Source organism: Emydura macquarii, unplaced genomic scaffold, assembly GCF_026122565.2.
Source record: "Emydura macquarii macquarii isolate MOO-44397 ecotype Brisbane River unplaced genomic scaffold, CSIRO-AGI_Emac_v2 contig_1551, whole genome shotgun sequence".
Classification (NCBI taxonomy): domain Eukaryota; kingdom Metazoa; phylum Chordata; order Testudines; family Chelidae; genus Emydura; species Emydura macquarii.
In genome coordinates, this window is record NW_027131688.1 from 4,506,771 (window position 1) to 4,526,555 (window position 19,785).

Sequence of the window (19,785 nt, forward strand, 5' to 3'; positions counted from 1 at the left end):
TTATGAATGGTGTACACGAACCCTCTTTTAAAAATCAGCTCTTCAGGTGATGCACTTAAAGGTCCCAAATTTGTGCTCGCTGCTATTCCTGAATGTCCTTTCACAGCGTGGCTATGCCCTGCAAAGAGACTGTGTACAAGGCAGCGCTGTGCCTGGCAGACCTGCTCCTAATGCGTGTTTGACAGTAATGTCAAAAGTAAGTGCTTTTGCCTCGCACTGGCTGGCAATTTTCTGATGAAACTTAAGTTTTCTTGGAAAACGCCACTTTGGTAGAGCAAAACGTTCTGCCGAATCCATCACAGACATGATAAAACATTCTTCAAAACGCAGGCAAGTTCCCTGCCTCCCTCCCAGTTCCAGAGGATGGAGAAGCACAGAGCCAGGCTGCTCTGCCTTCCAATTTCCCCCCAAGCTCCAGAAGATGGGCAATATCTCGCCGACTCTTGCAGGCACCCTGGAAAGCTGTGGTCAGCGTCACAGACCATTCCCTGAGGGCAGCTGATCATTTCTGTTTCTGTTTTCCTGAAATGGAGTTTTTCTGGAAATCCCTTTCCGTGACAACTTGCATTTTTGGCGTTTTGTCCTTGCTTCAGGATGAAACTTGTATTCAAAAGCACGAACGTTGTTTGAGGAAAGGGATTCTCTTTTTTGGCCACCTCTCCTTACTCCTCTTCTCTCTGCAGTGCTCTCAGCCGTGGCAGAGCGAGCTGGGGTCCATCCTTCCTCACCGAAAACACTGCTCCCTCATGCCCAGTCAGGGGCCTCTCTGCATCCCCATTAGGGCAATGGGGCAGCCCCGGTGTCATCTGGGGCAGAACTGAAGTTAATCATAGAAGTGTAGGACTGGAAGGGACCTCAAGAAGTCATCTAGTCCAGTCCCCTGCAAGCATGGCAGGACTATTATCTGGCCCTTCCCTGACAGGTGTCTGTCCAACCCGCTCTTCAAAATCTCCAATGACAGAGATTCCACAACCTCCCTTGGCAATTTACTCCAGGGTGTAACCACCCTGCCAGCTAGGAAGATTTTCGTAATATCTAACCTAAACTGCCCTTCCTTCAATTTAAGCCCATTTTGTCTTGTCCTCTCCTCAGAGGTTAACAGAACAATTTTTCTCCCTCCTCCTTGTAACAATAATGAGAAGGTACAGGAGTAACGGAGAGCAGGGTGACTCCCCTGCATGACCACTTCTATCAGTGAGTGAGAAAGGAATCACCCAGCTTGACTCTCAAACCTCCAACAGAGTCAGCAGTTCGAAGGAAACGCCTCTTAGCTGTACAATGAGCACGAAATCATTGCGAGACCGTTCCATAACCCCACGATCTCACACTTCACAGGTGAATTACGCCAGAAGTCAGCAGGAGTGGGGGACACTCGGCACTGACTAGGAACAGGCTCCACACTTCTTAACAGCCCTGGTAACTTCAGAAAGATGGGTGGATTGAAAAGAACAATGGAACGTCAATACGAAGCACATAAGGAGCAGTTGTATATATTTACACGTCAGAGACTGTACAGTATTTTCAACGTCTAAATCAATACGCTTTGTCATTTTCAACGCACTTAACCAAGAGATGAAAAATCTAATTAGAGAGAAAGTTTAACAAACAGTGCATGTCACTTTATTCCTTCGTGCTTCAAATGGTTTATTAATGACCAGAAACACTCAAAAGATATGCACTTTGGGTAGGAAATGTATTTGACATTTCAATATTACCTGAAGATACACTGACTTATTACAGGCATCCTCTCCAGGCCATGAAGAAAAAAATCATTAAATATTTACTATACATCCTAAAGGAACCCTGTAGGTGCTATGTTGTTATAATGAGATGTTCTACTCAGCTGATTACACTTGACAGGTGCACTGATGTCATTAATTATTACAAACTCACTATTACAGCACTTCAGGTTTATTAACAACAACCCCCCTCTTGTTTCAGATTTTTAATTCAAAGCTGTTAGAAAAGAGTATGCTTAAAGACTTGGGGAGAATAAGCCACTAAAGCATCCTATTGGACGGCAGTGAAGGACGTGAAGAGCAAAATGAAAACATTGACTGGAAGGTTTAAATTGGCATTAATGGAAAAGAAAGCAGGCCTGATCTATTATGAAACTACGACACAAACCCATCTCAAGTAAAAATAAGGTCGAGAAACCAACAAAAAGTAAGAAAATTCCGAAGGCAGGCTGGGATTTTCAGAAATGCCGTCATTCGCTTGCTCTGCTCCCATTGGAGACAGTGGGAATGTTATATTAGAATCACAGAAGATTAGGGCCGGAAGGGACCTCAGGAGGTCATCTAGTCCAACCCCAACTAAATCATCACTGCCAGGGCATTGTCATTAGCTTCAGCGGGAACTGAGTGAGGACAATGCTGAGGGCTTTGGAAAACCTCATCCTAAGACTGTGACCCTGCCAATGTTTTGGGACGTGCATGACTTTACTGAAGTGAGGTATCCAACGGACTTCAGTGGGTCTGCTCAGGAGTTAACTTTAACACACGTGGAATGCTGGGGAAAAAATAAAACCGGTGGTCCATTAAGAAAAAGCTGGAATGAGAGAGAAAGACCAGAAAGTTTAAAAAGAAGCATACAAAAGAGGAGCAATATTGTCTATAAAAGGCAGAGGTTCTGCTGTTTATTACAAACGGGGTGCGTATGGCATATGGTCCTCTACTCGTTAAAACATGTCCTCTTGCTGCAACGCTCTCTACTGAAAAGGTAGTTTTGAAATGAACATGAAGTAAGCTGCTGCATGAGAAGGATTATTTACGTCATAGCACTACCCAGAAGTCCATTAATACACGATCTGTTCGTTCGTGGGGTCTGTCAGGAGAAACAAGCAGGTGCAGCACAGTACAGCAGCACAGGCAGCAATTTCATAGTCGCTTGTGACAAATGACTACAGAAGAAAGGCTGGTTTCAAACTGCAGCCGCGAAGAGACATATTCTAATTATTCCTTTGCTGTGCCTGAGTCAGATAGGTAAAAGGGTATTTCACTCTCAACATTGATTTATTATACATTCCAGGAAGGGCAAACTGAAATTAACTGTTAAAAGGGAACATCTGTCTCGGAATGTCTGGTTGCTCTTCTTTAACTGCATTTAAATAAAATGTGACAATGCAGCTATTTGTCTCAGTAGGCGGCTACCACATAGAGACAACCACACAAAACTTGGCAGAAAAGACCAAGTTGTCTTGAACTGCAGGGATTTGAGCTGAATCAGTTGCTGCATGCTGGGAAGGAACTGAACACATGCACTGTCATAAAACTCTCAGGCTTTGTGACTGTCAGAGTGGTAGAAAAGGAGGAAAACAAGTGGGATTTAGGGCTGGAAAGGCAATTATGGATGGGACAAGTGCAAACTGCAGTTCATCAAATCAGACAGTTCAACAAATTTGTCATTGTTACTGTTTATAGCGTCGGTTCAAAGCTTCCCATAAAAACACTTGAGTGCCCACAGCATAGCTATTCTTCCCCTGTGGTAAGGTATTTAAAATATCACTCTGCTACAGGAGGAAATTACACCTCTGCACTCCTTAATGTCTTACTTCTAGGCTACCAAGACATGTAAGCCTCTGACTAAAGGGAGATGGGAATCACGTGTACCAAAACACTTCAGATGTTCTCACTGGATCAGGAGACGGGAGAAACACCATTTCATGCTAATTCATGATCTGTTTTAAAACAGACATTAGTGATGTGCAGCAAGCCCACTCCATCTCTGAAGGCTGTCCACACTGATTATGCAGGAGGCTCTCTGGACCTTGGCCTGATCCATAGCTCACTGAAGTCACTAGCAAGTCTCCCAGTGACGTCAACAGGTCTTGGATCAGGACCCCAGTGCATGCCGAAGGGTGGTCTCCCTGCCGGTTCTGGCTAGCCAACACAGAGCTCAGCCCAATCCCGACCCACTCTCTGGTAGACCTTTGTCAACATCCCAACCCCCCACATAACGTGACCCAGCGTAGCCTGTGGCAGATCTGTGGGTAGGCGTGTAGAGCACAGACACGGCACGCCCAGCTAGCATGGGTGTAAACAGAAGTGCAGACAGTGAGGCGATGCTTAGGGAAGCAGAACAAAGACACAACAGAGCCCTAGGGTATATACCTTACATAGCTCTCAACATGCCCAAGCAGTGCCTCTCATATCTTCACTGCGTGTTTTCAGCAGTGTTGTGTCCCACCGCCTCTCCCCTGACAAAGCCTTTCCTGCCACGGGTAGCTACCCACCACAGTGTGAACGCAGCCTGCCTTTCACGTCATGGGTAGCTACAAATACCCTGTTGTGGAAAAGCTAGTGAATGGGGAGAGAGGAGAGCTCCTTAGTGCCCGAGAGGCTTGATCCTGCACGGTGCTGAGCATACTAATTCAGCAAAGCACTCAAGCGTGTACCTAATTTCTAGAGATGACAATTTCCTAACTCAAAAAATGTTGCAGCCAACACAAGGGGATTCTTTCTTAGACCGTGTCCCACCAGGTACGGAGGAACTGACCGCCGAACTAAAAAGTAATGGGATTTGAGGTACAAATGATCATGACTTGATCACATCGATAATGTGGAAGCAGAACAAAGTCCAAACCAGTAATATATGCACTTAGTGCTTTAATAGGGCCTGTTTCACAAAGCTGAAACCAGTTATGAGCCAGATCAGCTGCCAAGAATAATTTAAGCAGAAAAAATGTGAATGACCATTGGGAATCATTAAGAACATCTTCCTGGATGCCCCAAAAAACTACAAACCCATCACTGAGGAACAAGGCTGTACTGCTCAAAAAACCCGATCTGGTTTAAAGGGAAAGTGACGACAACTACAAAAAAACAAAATAAAATATATATAGCAAATGGGAAGAAAGGGGAAGTTAATAGTAATGAGTATAAATGAGAAATTAGGAATTGTTAAAAATAATAGATAAGGGAAGGAAAAGGACACAAGGAGAAATCTATGGCCAGCAGAGTAAAGGACAATAAGGAGGAGTTTTTAAATTATATAAGAAAGAAAAAAGAATCCTGACAATGGTATTGGACCATTACTAAATGGAAATGGTAGAATTATCCATAAGAATGCAGAAAAGGCAGAAGTGTTCAGTAAATATTTCTGTTCTGTACTTGGTGATAAAACGGATGATATAGGCTCATCATATGATGATTTTTTTCCATTCCACTATTCTCTCTGAAGGATGTTAAACAGAAGCTGTTAAAGTCAGACATTTTTAAATCAATAGGTCCAGATAACTTGCCTCCAAGAGTTTTAAAAGAGCTGGCTGAGGAGCTGGCTGGATTGTTAATGTTCATTTTCAAAAAGTCTTGAAGCACTGGGGAAGTTCCAAGAGACTGGAAGAAAGCTAATTATAGACCCGTCAGCCTGACATTGATTCCAGACAACATAATGGAATGGTTGATACAGGACTCGATTAAAAAAGAATTAAAGGAGGGTAATGAAATTAATGCAAATCAACCTGAGTTTATATAGAAAATAGATCCTGTCAAATTAACTTAATACCTTTTCTTTTAAACGAGATTACAAATTTGTGTGATAAAGGAAGCAGTGCTAATGTAATATACTTAGACTTTCTGTAAGGTATTTTACTTCGTACCGCAAAACATTTTGATTAAAAATCAAGAAAAATCTAAAATTAACAAGGCACTCATTAAATGGAATAAAAATGGAGGAACTGGATAGGTCTCAAAATGTAAGTGTAAATGGGGAATTGCCATCAAGTCGGTGTGTTTCCAGTGAAGTCCTGCAAGGATTGCTTCTTGGCCCTACACTGTTTAAAATGTTTTCAATGACCTGAAAGGAAACATAAAATCATCACTGTTAAAGTCTTCAGATGACCCCACAATTGGGGGAGTGGTATACAATGAAGAGGACAAGTCACTGATTCAGAGTGATCTGGATCACTCGGTAAACGGGGCGCAAGCGAACAATGTGTGTTTTAATACGAGTAAATGTAAATGTATAACACTCAGGGACAAAGAATGTCTGCCATGCTGACGGGTGGGGGATTCTATCCTGGGACGCAATATGATGCTGTGGCCAAAAAGAGCTAATGCAACCCTGTGATGCATAAACAGGGGAATCTTTAGGAGGACCCGAGAGGTTATTTTACCTCTGTATTTGGCACTGGCGCAACCACTGCTGGAATGCTGTGTCCAGTTCTGGTGCCCACAATTCAGGAAGAACCATGGGTGGCAGGTGCAGCATCCCTCAGGAAGGCTAGCTTCCCATCCCACTTCTTCTGCCTCAGGCCCCGCCCTCATCCCCACTCTGCCCCAGGCCACGCCCCTTCCCCCCTCACCGCCGCGTGCATCCCTGGCTGATTCCATCCTCTGCTTCCCACTCTCCGCCTCCCCATTCCTGGCCTGCCATGAGCTGCTGTGTGCCTCCATGAGCAACTGGGTCAGCGCAGAGCCACCCTAGGACGCCTCAGCCTGATCATCCTCCCTCCATCCTGAAACGATGCTCAATGCTGCAGCAGCCCCTCCATGCACCAGGGCAGGGTGTGAGATGCTCCGCCAGCCCTCCCCCCATCTCACAGGCTTGTTCTGCCCCCAGTACTGGCAAGCCCCAGGAGGGCGGTGAGCGGGGGAGTAGAAGAGAGATGTGGTGGGGCGGGGAAGAGGAGGAACCGGCAAGCAGCGGCAACAAGGACCTCCGGAGTCTGGATTCAGAGATTGGGGGGGGGGGTGGCCTGGTATGCAGCTTGAGAGGAACCACCCAGCCAGGCAGGCAGCGACAAGCGAAGACCGGAGGAGAATGCTGCCTGCCTACCTGTCTGCGCTGACATGCAGGTCCCTGGGTCAGTTGGGAGGTGGCATCTACTACTCAGCTTCCTGGCTTATCAGTAATCTCCCTGGGGAGTTCCAGGGACCCAGGAAGCTGAGTAGCAGATACTGTGGCCACCTCCTCAGCTGGCAAGGAACCGGCATGGTGCATAAAAACTTCTGCCCTCCCAGCAGGGAGAGGAAGAGGCTGGGCCACCACGGCCCAGGGCATCCGGTGGCTGCGACAGGGAAAGCTTAGCCTTCCCCGGCCTTTGCTACCCACTGCCGATGTGAAGAAGACAAGAACATATACCAGGTCAGACCAATGGTCCATCTAGCCCAGCATCCTGTCTTCTGACAGTGGCCAGTGCCAGGTGCTTTAGAGGGAATGAACAGAAGAGGGGAATTATTGAGTGATCCGTCCTCTGTCGTCCAATCTCAGGAGGAGGATGTTGATAAACTGCAGAAGGGTCAAAGAAGAACCATGAGAATCATTGAAGTATTAGAAAACATGCCTGAGAGAGAGAGAGAGACTCAGAGCTCAATCAATGTAGCTTAACAAAGAGAATGTTAAAGGGTGACTTGATAATAGTGTATAAGTACCTGCACAGGAGGAACAGATATTTAATAATGGACTTTCGAGGTATAACACAACTCAATGGCTAGAAGCTGAAGCCAGACAAATTCAGAGTGCAAATGAAGTGTAAATTTTTGACAGTCAGTGTAATTAAGCACTGGAACAATTTACCAGAGGTCATGGTGGATTCTACATCACTGACAATTGTTAAATCACGAATGGATGTTATTCTAACAGATCTGCTCTAGGAATTATTTTGGAGAAGTTCTCTGGCCTGTGTTATACAGAAGATCAGACTAGATGAGCACAATGGTCCTTTCTGGCCTTGGAATCTATTAATCTTATTTTCAGCCTGTAAACAGTCCCACTGCCAAGTGCTGAATGAGGACTAGTTGCTCAGCACCTTACAGGTTTGAGTCCTATACCAGAACATAGTAAATAGCATTAACTCTCCTCATTCATGAGCACAGAAATAACCAAACTTCATAGATCTAATATTAATAAAGTATCTACTATGTACCAACAGGCCTAAGTGTTTGTACAATGCCAACCATCCCAGGGGCCTGGTCCATGACTGGGATTCCTAGGCCACCACAATAAGTAAATCATTATTATTAATAATTATAAGAGCATGACAAAATATGTGGCATTTTGTACCTTTAAAAAGATCATATAAGCATATTTAATAACAAATTAAAAATTGACAGATGTCTGCTAGATGTTGGTTCTTCCGGTGTCGATGATTACGTCGCCAATGAGAGCCAATGAAATGAACCTTGAAAGCCAAGGCATCTGTTGCGTAGCAGGCACTCAGTCTCTTATCTCTCCCCCCACTTTGGATACGCATGGATATGAATACACCATGAATATCAGATCTATTCAGGTATTGCAGAATGTGTTATTTTCATATCACACATCTTGCAAAGGAAATGTTTGCACCTGTTAGAATTTATGCCACTCGGAGAATTGTTCCTTCTGTCGTTTGTATTGTAGCTGCTGTTATGCCACATGGAGTTCTTCTATTCATGTCTCAAACAAACCCTTAATTCAAGCGTAACAAATTACCCAGGCTAAATTTGATGGGGGCTTCAACCCTTTTTTCTTTCATGGACCTCTAAAAGATTTCAAATGGAGCTGTGGATCCCTTTAGAAATCTTAGACATAGTCTGTGGACCCCCAGCATCCTCGGACCACAGGTTGAAAACTACTGGAATAGGGCAATACGCTGGATAAACTGCACATCACTTGTAAGGCATGGTGGGCAGGAAAGCAGCACATAACACTGTAGAACTCAACGCCAATTACACTTGCAGCTAAATTCAGATCTACATCAAACACTCATAACACAGATGATTTAGTAGTATGGGAAAATAAAGTGGAAAGAAACACAAAGGACATGAGGACGTTTAATATTCCTTGAATAATGCATAATACACTCTGTACCTTCACAATCTGTCAGGAAACCTTACATATTAATGAATAAACCTTGTCTCAAGCAGACTGTGCTGTCCTTGAGAGCTAAGGAACAAGAGTGCTGCAGAGAAGATGTTAAGGGTAATTATAACAAGATTTAGGGCTACGTTTTCAAAGCGGTGCACGGGGAATTCAGCCATATGAATCTTATTCACCAAAATGGGAATCTCACGGGCAGATGCATTGAGAACTCTCACAGAGTTTAGCTCAGCATTACCGTTAGCCGGCATTGAAATCAGAACTAGCCTTCTAACTTCTAATCAAGATTTAAGCAAACCTTTCCAAGACCAAATAAAACTGTTAGACTGTACGCTCTTTGACGCAGGGGCAGCTATTTTTGTTATATGTCTATATGGTGCTCCAATCCTTCATCATTCTGCATAATAATAAAAACTATTGACGGCACTTTTCAATTCTTCATGTTCTTTTCACCCTCAGTTTTTTGAGATTCTTTATTTTGATCATCTTACATAGCTCACCAGCTCTATCATCCTACACATGTATTCTTCAGCCCATCACCTGTCCGCCCATAACCTTGTAGTTCACGGACGTGGTTCCACCAATGCTGCGGCTCTCAACCTTTCCAGACTGCTGTACCCTTTTCAGGAGTCCGACTCGTCTTGCGCAACCCCACGTTTCACTTCACATAAAAACTACTTGCTTACAAAATCAGACATAAAAATACAAAAATGTCCCAGCACACTGTTACTGGAAAATTGCTGATTTGCTCATTTTTTACCTTATAATTATAAAATAAATCAATTGGAATATAAATATTGTACTCCCATCTCAGTGTGTAGCATATAGAGCAGTACAAACAAGTCGTTGTCCGTATGAAATTTTAGTTTGTACTGACTTCGCTAGTGCTTTGTATGCAGCCTATTGTAAAATTAGGCAAATATCTAGATGAGTTGATGTACCCCCTGGAAGACCTCTGCATACCCCCAGGAACCCCTGGTGGAGAACTACTGGCCTAAAGGTGCAGTTAGGCACCTAGTGGGATTTTCAAAATTGCCTAAATGGATTAGATGCCTAACTCTGATTAATTTCAACATAAGGTGCTTAGGGGCTTTTAAAATACCTCCCTAGGCACATATCTGCATTTTTACGGGCCTAAATGCCTTGGAAAACCTGGTCCTAAATGCCTACGTCACTTTTGAAAATGAGATTTAGGTATTTATGAAAATATTACACCTAAGCTTATTGTTCTGTTCCTGAGAGTGCCAATGATGGATGAGTCAGAGACGTGCAGGAAACGCCACAGCTGACAAGGATGGAGTAACCTCTCCATAGAGGAAGTATCTTCTGATCTTCTGTCAGTAAACTGAGTGGTTGCTCTCCTCTAAACCTCATCCTCACTTGTGGTGTCCACAACAAATTCCAGGTGTGGCTGTGCCAGAGCCATAAACAGAGGGAATGTATCACCCATTGATGTCTTTGGTATCCCAGGATGTCATCAAATACTGAGTTTAAGAGTCTCGGTATGTGGCCCTTTATGTGGACACAGTATAACACAGTCTGTAATTATGTGATCACGTACTGTTCCCAAACACAATCTAGTATCATACTTCTTTTTCCTCAGACCCATAGACACATGTAAGTAGACTGTAGACTCTTCTGTGCATGATAAGACAGAGAGAGTCCATGTAAAGTCATAACACAATAAGGCAAGGGCTCCTGCCTTGCCTGCTTGTCTCACTCACTGCACACCACACAATGGTAATATTCAGAGCGAATGAGGCAGGGGCTCCAATTGCCCAAGGTTAATTACATTCTGGCTGAACTGGTAGTCATGTGTGTGAAGATGGATACCAAGTACCCCTCAGACTGGACTGCAGATCACGATCAAATGAGTACATTGTATTGACTTTAACTTGAAAGTGATGAGGCAGCAGAGTTAATACAATTCAGAAAGAGCACAGAACTCATTTGCCTGAACATATTCATCTATTTACAAATTGAGATCTAAGATCTAGATTCGTTGTTTGGCCTGGCCATTGCTCTTACAAAATTGAGCAATGGTAATATATTGGAACAGAAGCAGCTCTACAGACCCACTTACAGGTATTAGAAGTGTCACACTTTGGAGCCACTGCACCTGTATTTCCCCCTCTATGGTCCAGCAAGGGCACCGCGCCTAGGCTCCCACCTCCTCAGCTGTCCCCTCTCTTGGGTGGAGACATGCATCTCTCTCCTGATTGGGGTATTCCCGGGCTGCACAGATCCCTGCCTAAACTGTGAATGCCCCAACAAAGTTAGATTGCCTGAGCAGGCCTGCTTTATTTTTTTCCCCCACAGATGGCAAGCAGTGTAATCGCCCACAGTTAAGTTACCGCACAGCTCCTTCTAAGCAAGCACGCTTATCCTGAAGGGGAAGAGCGACACAGAGAAAACATATGAAAACAACACAAGAACCTACTCACCGGCGAATATGACCACTACAGATCAGCCTCCTATCTCCACGAGGGGCTCTGGCTAGTGTCAGGCTTTCTAACCCTTCCCTAAGGATTGGGGCCCTCCCCTTGGACAGAAAGTCCTGTCCATTTGCTGGATCAGAAAGAAGGCCCCGAGCCATGTCAAACTGAAGCTATTTATCCCAAAGTCCTTTTTGTGTCTTACTGTTGGCCTCTGGAGGACCCAGTTTGAACTAGTCTAGTGGAGCTTCCCCAGGAGGTGATATCTCTCTGGAGATGTTAAATCCTAAGTGAATTTGCCTAAACATTTCCCACTGCTCTTAGTTCCTGAAGGAGCCATAGTTTCCCTCCCGTACAGAATTACATAAAATCCCTGGCCCACAATGATCCATAAACGTAATACAGTAAGTTATTGGAAAGACATTGCATGAAATTGGCATATCAGTGTCCGAAATCACACTGACTTTATTTCCGCTGTGTTGTTGCTCGTCGCTGTCTTGGCAAAAGAAGCTTCTTATACATTGAGTGCTAAAGACTTATATAAAAGTCAAAATGAAAACTAGAGATACAAATGTAAGAACTATCTGTGCACTGAAGAGGGAACAACTGCCTATACCACAAAGGCAAACTACTTGCTGTGAAAGGAAAGGCTTCCATTCTTAAGTCACAATTTTGCTAAAACCAAGAGGGAACTAAAATTGGATTCTGCAGTGGAGAACATTAGATGATTATTAAACAGTAAACAATCCGTCTCTTTTCTGGGACAGCCAATAGTAGAATTTTACATTGGGAGCCTTTATCTAGCTCATACAAATACTGTTTAGTTACAATTTGGAATATTTGTTATATCCTCACTATGCTGCTAGATGTATGAACCAATGATTGCAGGGTTTCCAATGTATACATGTTTTGCTATTAATTAATTCAGACATTTGCTGAAACTTATAGATTCCTAGAGTTGGGACTTTTATCACACTTCCTTTTGGTGGAGGAAGGGAGCAGTACTTAAGTGTAATTCTTGTCTTGGTAAGCTAGTAATTTGGGGTAAAAATTTCAAAAGACCCCAAGCTACTTAGGGACCTGATTTCAATAGGAATCCTGGAAATTAAGCAGCTACATAAAGACATTATACACAGAGCCCAGAAATCTCTCCTTTAGAGATATGTAATAAGTAATAATCACTGAGCTGCCTGTAAAATTCTGTCAGTGTCAAGCATGAAAATAGGCCCGTTAATTAACCAAACAAGGCTTGACATGGACAGCTTGTTAGCCAGGCTAGATACCCACACGACATATTTATTTAAGAAAGGCAAAGAGCTGAAATCCAGAATGAAAACCAACGACATATTTTAATGGCAAATATTAAAAGCAAATGTATTATAAAAAGCGTTATATACTGCATCTCCTACGTGCTTTCACAATTAGTTCAGCTACCGTAGTAAACTTAACTGATTCCCAGTACTGGGATCTCTTTTCATGCATGAGGCTCTGCTTATGGGACATATCAGCTAATACTTACATCAACCAGTCATTTCTTTTAATGCAAGAAGATATGATGGAAAAGAAAAAATAAAAATCCCTCTGAACTTTGAGGGGCACATGGGGGATGGATCAGCATTGATCTTACACCATAAAATTGTCAAAAATGCCCAAATACTATTTTCAAAAGTCACATAGGAGCCCATGTGACTTTTGAAAATGGCGTTAAAACCTCCTCAATCAGGCAGGCGTTTTTGAAAATTTTATCTTAGATTTAGAAGGTTGACTTCCAATCAAATTTGGAGCCATGATGTGTTGCAAAAGCTCCACCCATCGTTATTTACTTAACTAATTTTCAAAGCACAGAGCAGAGAGGAAGTATAGAGCCCCCTGTATGCTATGTTTATATTAGTGTCAATTAAGTTCCATTCCAGAAGCAGGAAACTCCCCCTACAAAGCTCATTGCCGGATCTGAATAAAAGGGTGGGGCGAAGGAGGAGAGATTAACCTAATGTTTCTGAAATGCAACAGAAGTTAAGTTCCAATTAGTTTTGAATAAAAGTTTTAGAAGGAGGAGGCTCCTTATTTCATCCAAATCAGTTTACCCAACCTACATTAGGCTGAAATTCATTTAAGGAGCTCTGCTTATGTCCTAAATTGCAAGAACAGCAGCTCTAATAACTTATGAACACGAGCAGAACTAGTGGAGAAGAAGTGGTATAACTGTTTGGGCATTTATTAATGATTCTTATTCTGTGTCTGACAACTAATTAACGTTACACAGCATGCCAAAATATACACAATTCCAAAATGGGGCAGCCCAAAATGGACTGACATCTTTTTGGAATTATCTTTTAATGTTTAAAGATTTTAGTTCACCGGTGTCAAAAAAAATGGGGGGCTGAACAGCTACGAGATGTCAGTGAAAGTGCAGTGTAAAAACCTGGTGAGACTTTATTATGACATGCTGAAAATACCTTCTCACTGCTGTGGATTAAAGGAATTGCCAATTTATTCTTTGACTGTTTGCTTAGAAATAAACTGGCACTCTGTCCTCTAAAAGGTTTTAACCAATAGGTTTTTTTTGACAAATTAATCCCATGAGACATTTAATATTGATGATATTACATGCACAGTTATGTTTATAAAGAATAAATGCATCCTTAATCCAGTGTACTGGGCCTATTCCTTGCAACCACAAATTGTCTGCATTGACTCAAATAAATGAGGCAAACATATCTTTAGTTAACGATGGCTAATGTAAATGAACCTATTGCATCTTTCCCACAAGTATCTGTGGCATTAATTAGTTATTTAGTTAAAATCTATCAGTAATAATAAAATAGAAATGTAGCAATCCCATTTTTTCCTTAATGAACCAAAAAATATCAATGAGTTTATCCTTGATAAATATGTAGTTTGCATACTGTGCATGCTCAAAAGGGAATGGCCTTTACATGTAATCTCATTTATGGTGAGCAGGCTGTTACATTTCATTAAAAATCTTCTCTAATATCTTAAATCATTGGTGTCTCACAAAGCTCTCCAAATGTGAGGTTATTATACCTCCCTCGTATGTTTCACAGCATAGGGAAGAAAAACCAAATGCAAAAATACAGAATGGGGGATAACTGGCTTGGCAACAGCACAACTGAGAAGGATGTGGGAGTTGTGGTGGATCACAACCTCAACGTGAGTCAGCAATGTGATGCTGTTGCAAAAAAAGCAAATGCAATTTTACGTTGCATTAACAGAGGCATAGCATGTAAGTCACCGGAGGTGATAGTACCGCTCTACACAGTACTCATTTGGCCTCACTTGGAGTACTGTGTCCAGTTTTGGCCTCCAATGTATAAAATGGATGAGAAGAAACTGGAAAGGCTCCAGAGGTGAGCGACAAAGATGATCAAAGGGATGGAATACAAGCCATACGAGCAAAGGCTGAAGGAACTGGGTATGTTTAGCTTGGAAAAGAGGAGATTAAGTAGAGACATGATAGCTGTCTTCAGATACTTGAAAGGTTGCTATGAAAAAGATGAAGAAAAGTTGTTCTCTTTTGCCACAGAAGGCAGGACAAGAGGCAATGGTTCAAACTACAGCATGGCAGATTTAGATTAATTCTCAGGAAAAACTTCCTACATGTCAGACAGTAGGACAATGGAACAGACTGCTTAGGAACGTCATGGAAGCTTCTTCACCAGAGATTTTCCAAAGGAGGCTGGATAGCCATCTGTCGTGTATGGTTTAGACCCAACAAATCCTGCATCTTGGCAGGGGGTTAGACGAGATCATAGTTTCTCAACCTGTGGTACGTGTACCGCTGGGGGTCCGCGAGACACAGGCAGGGGATACTCGGGAAAAACAGAGTGAAGGGGAGGCGGGCGGCAGTTGCTGACTTCTGGGGAAGCCAGGCGGCAGCAGCCTGCTTCCCACCCAGTCCCAGTTCCCAGCTAGGAGATGTGCAGCAGCCCCCAGCTTCTGGGGAAGGCGGTCAGCAGCCCCCATGCTTCCTGCCCAGTCACAGCTCCCAGCCGGGAGGCAGGCGGCAGCCCTACAGTCCCAGGAAGCTGGGCTGCAGCCAGTTGCTTCCCACCAGGTCACAGCTGCAAGGTTTTTGGAAGCCGGGCAGCAGCAGCCCACTTCCCGTCCAGTCACAGCTCCTAGCAGGGAGGCAGGTGGTAGCCACCAGCTTCTGGGGGAGGCAGGCAGCAACCCCCCGCTTCCTGCTGGGTCCCAGCTCCCAGCTGGCAGGCGGGCGGCAGCTGCCATAGTCCTGGAAAGCCAGGCTGCAGCCACCTGCTTCCTAGCCGGTCCCAGCTGGGAGGCAGGCAGCAGCCGCTGGCTTTTGGGGGAGGCAGGTGGCAGCCGCCTGCTTCTTTCCAGGTCCGAGCTCCCAGGTGGGTGCACCCTGGCTCCAAGCCGAGGGACAGCCTCCTACTCCCCGTCTTGCAGATGGGCAGCAGCCGCCTGCCCACATCCCTGGGTCCCAGACAGTGCAGAAGCCTCCTCTGCCCCAGCTTGGATTGGGTGACAGTCACCCACCTCCTGGGCTGGCAGCCAGGCGGCAGCCACCTGCAACTTGCCCAGGTGGCAGCCCCCCTCCCTGGCTCAAAGCCCAGTGCCCAGAAAACTTGTCCATTTCACTGCTCTAGCTGAACAGTGAAATTGACAACTATGACAGCCCCAGATTTCACCAGTTACCCTCTTTTCCTTCCTCTCTGTCTCTCGCCCTCCTTCCCTGTCTCTCTCTCACCCCTTCCTCCTCTCAAATCTATGGCAAAAAATTGGGCACAGCGCTTTATATTCCCCAGCATTGACATGCCGCTCAAAGCCTCCTAGCTTTGGCCAACATCACCTCTAGTCCAGGTACATACTTGAGTTGCGCACCCCAGGTGTAAAGATGGTAATCCTACCCCCACTAGCTCTGACATCTGTCATCTCGCGGCCTTATATATTCAGCCTTTGTTCCAGCATATGGCTCACGTTAGACTGTAAATATAAAATCCCGTGGAAAATTGAGTGTCGGGGTACTTATTAAAATTTTCAGAAGTTAGGGGGTACTTGCTTCTTAAAAGGTTGAGAAACACTGGACTAGATGACCCTTGCAGTCCCTTCTTATCCTCTGGTTCTATGATTCTTTGGGTACCAAAATGATCCAAAGTGATGAATTTCTGTAATTTGGATGAAAAGAGCTAAACCAGGCCCCTAAGTTTTTTGTTGTTGTCTTGGTTTTCACTTTACGTGATCTGATAGAGCCATTTACGATATTTCAATTTTATAACATCTTCTGATACAGTCACTGGAACGGTCACTCAGCTCTCGGGTCGATGTTTAATTTAGTCTTTGGTCCCAGTTCATTTTTCAGGTGCAGTGGCTCAGCCCTTTGGGCGTCAAGACAATTCAGTCCAAAGGGCCAAATTGGGAGTTGTGCCCATTTGTGCAAAATACTGACTAACTGCTGAGCTAATTCTCACATAAGTGGACTTTGACGTTAAAAACACTGAAGATATTTGGCTAGAAGATGATTTTGGGGGTGTAAGGAAGAGAGGCGCCTGGGCTATACGCACTGTCCTTTTGTCTATCCAGCCAGTACTGACTAGCTAGTAACTATCCATACCAGAGTCTACATGCTTGATCCTGCAGGCCTGCATATATTCATCTCTGCTTTGCAGAAATGGCATCAGCAGCAGACACACAGGGAGATGACAGCTGTCCTGCAGAATTCCCCCGCACTGCACAGAATATCCGTGGTGCAGAGCTCAACTCTGGACAGATGAGGTGAGTGTGATTAGATGGTAGGACAAGAGGAGTAAGGCAGCTATCCCCCAACGCGGCATCTTCCCACTCAACACCGATGCCACCAATAATCTGGTAAATTATTGTAAATCGCTCCTGCTCGTAGCAGCGGCAACTCTTCTTCCATTGTTTTTATAGACCACAGAGCATCGTCAGTCCTGCAGCTCTGCAGGCTTCCCTCCATGAGGGAGTTTTGCAGGGAGTGCCAGTGTGTCAGGATGTGTGTTTCTGTCCTTTCACATGAGAAGGAAAAGATCTGTTCCTCAACACTTAGCCAAAACTCCTAGTAAAGGATTTCCGATTTGGACCATCTGTGACTAAGAACAGAATAAAAAATTAACAATCTTAACTCCAATCCTAACTGTACAGCGAACATTAAATATATTAATGCACACAATGACTCTCAGGAATAGAACTGTAGCGGTCAGCAAAGGTGTGGCAATGTAGACATAGCGTGTTGGAAACTAAGGGTGTGTCTACACTGATGGTGGGAAAGTCACCGCCGTCAGATTGACTATCTGGATCGATTGAGCAGTCAGTGAAGACCCGCTAATCAATCCAGAAGTTGACGCAGTAAAACACCCCCTGAAGTGGTGCAGTGAAGACGCCGGGCAGAAGGGAAGCAAAGCAGTCGACGGGAGTTATGCAAGCTACTCTGCATAGCTTGCGCAACTCCCGTCAACTGCCGCCAAATCGCCAGGTAAGTGTAGACCAGGGCTCAGAGTACATCTCTATCTGCAGTGAATAAGATGTCCTGCAACAGCATCACTAGTGACTGAACACCAGAAAAAATATAAGGAAGGTGGCTCGGGGAATTTTAGACAGGAGATCTCCACACTTAGCTAAGGAAAACATTTAATAAAATAGCATGTGTATATGCACTAGACCCCTATATTTGTCTCCAAGGAAATACCAATGTGAGGTGAGATAGTGCATATTGAGGAAGCTGCCCAAGGGCTTCCTCTTCTCTCCTGCTTCTCCCATGCTCCTGGGGATAGTAATTCAGTATTACTCTCTGCCATCCATAAACTACAACCCCCTCTGCACAGGCCGTGCTCTCCTGGCCAGTAAGGGAGTGGTGGTGCTGGAACTCTGCTCACTATCCATCTACCTACCCCAGGGAGGGCAGAAGTGAAGTGAGCACTTAGCCCAGCCATTCTGGAGAGGAAAGATTGTCCCATGGCTCAGGTACTAGTCTGGGACTCAATTCCTTGCTCAGTCAGATTTCCTGTGTGATGTTGGGCACGCCCCATAGGGGAAGATTTTCAAAGAGACACGGGTATTTAGGCACCCAACTCCCACTGAAAGTCACTGGAAGCTGAGCATTTAATTCCCACCTGTGCCTTCGAAAATCAACCCTTAATCTCCCTGTGCCTCAGTTCCGCACCAGCAAAAGGGGGATAATAAACATGCCTATTTCCCGGGGGGTTGTGAAGATAACTAATTACAGATTGTGACATGCTCAGATCCAATGACAACGGGGGATGTATAGGCACCTAAAACACAGATTAGCCCCATTTACCCCTGCGTGCTTGGACTCAAGGTCTGTGCAGGTGGCGTTCTTACGCTCTTTTGCATGGGTGTCTAGTTACCGTGTAGTCCTTAGTAACTTTAAAACCTGTTTGCCTAAATAATTCCAGCACTCTTTGGGACAAAATAAAGCCAAACTATAATGCAAATGAAAGAAAGAAAATGAACACCAGAAACACATAATCTTCATTCTGCTATCCTAGTTCTCCTCCTAATCTATGCAATAAGCAAGGATTGAGTGAGAGTTTACACGACACATTATGTCATTTGTAGTCAGTAAAATTATATTTTTATATTATTTGCCTCATTAGACAAACAGTATCAAACTCTCACCACCATCCTCTGTTACTGAGCATTTCTGGTGGCAAATAAAAACCCGCCTGCAATTATTTTTCTAGGGTTTAGACTCATAGAAGTGCGTGACGCTAGCAGCCACCTGGGGCTAGTTTTGCCCTCATGCAACTGTTGGAGGCCCAGTGCAATTTGAACTGCCTGACCACGGTCCTACAGACCTAGCATAGCTTCAGGTGCTGGCTTGGCTATTCTGACCCCCGTAGCAAGACATCTTCCAGTTGGCAGAGATGAATAAAACTGCTGAGTAACCTTGCAGACGTCTCAGTTTCTGCATACCACGGCACACAACAAAACAAGATACACAACATGTGCGCTTGAAGCTGCACATAAGTAACAGTAATAAAAACAAGTTATCCTTAAACGTCTAGGGGTACACTTTTTCACTGCCAAGGGACATATTTTTACACCACCCCTCCTATCACCAAATGTTGTTTTAACAATCCCAATGACCATAAGAAAAATAAAATATAATCAAAAATAAAAACCCAGTACAAATAATTAGCATATATAATAATAAATAAAAAAATTAAATAAAAACTATTTATAAAAAAAACATAAAAGTCACTACTTAAACAAAAAAGTGCATTCCATGAACACCTGACTCTGTGGGAGGTACTGGCAGTCGAACCAAAGGCCACTGACTCCCTGGCGGGGCCCCTAAAAAAAGTATTTCCTGTATACAGCCTTCAAAGTGACTGCTTAGCTCTCTAAGCTTAGTAAATATAATATATTGTAATTAATTCTAGGCTTTATATGCAACTAGTATATCTATAAAAAGCCTTACACATTAAACCTTATTGATCTGCAAATCGGGCGTACCGTGTCTCACTGGTATTCACACTAATCATTAAGCATCTAGTATGAACAATTGGCGTCCCTGGGTGTGCTCGAT

General features: G+C 44.0%; 1 protein-coding gene across 2 annotated transcripts in view; it reads right to left on the reverse strand.

Moving 5' to 3' along the window:
- MDGA2 (MAM domain containing glycosylphosphatidylinositol anchor 2) overlaps nucleotides 1-19,785 on the reverse strand; it is a 628,431-nt gene that overhangs the window by 44,790 nt on the left and 563,856 nt on the right. The gene's annotated exons all lie outside the window — the stretch shown is intronic.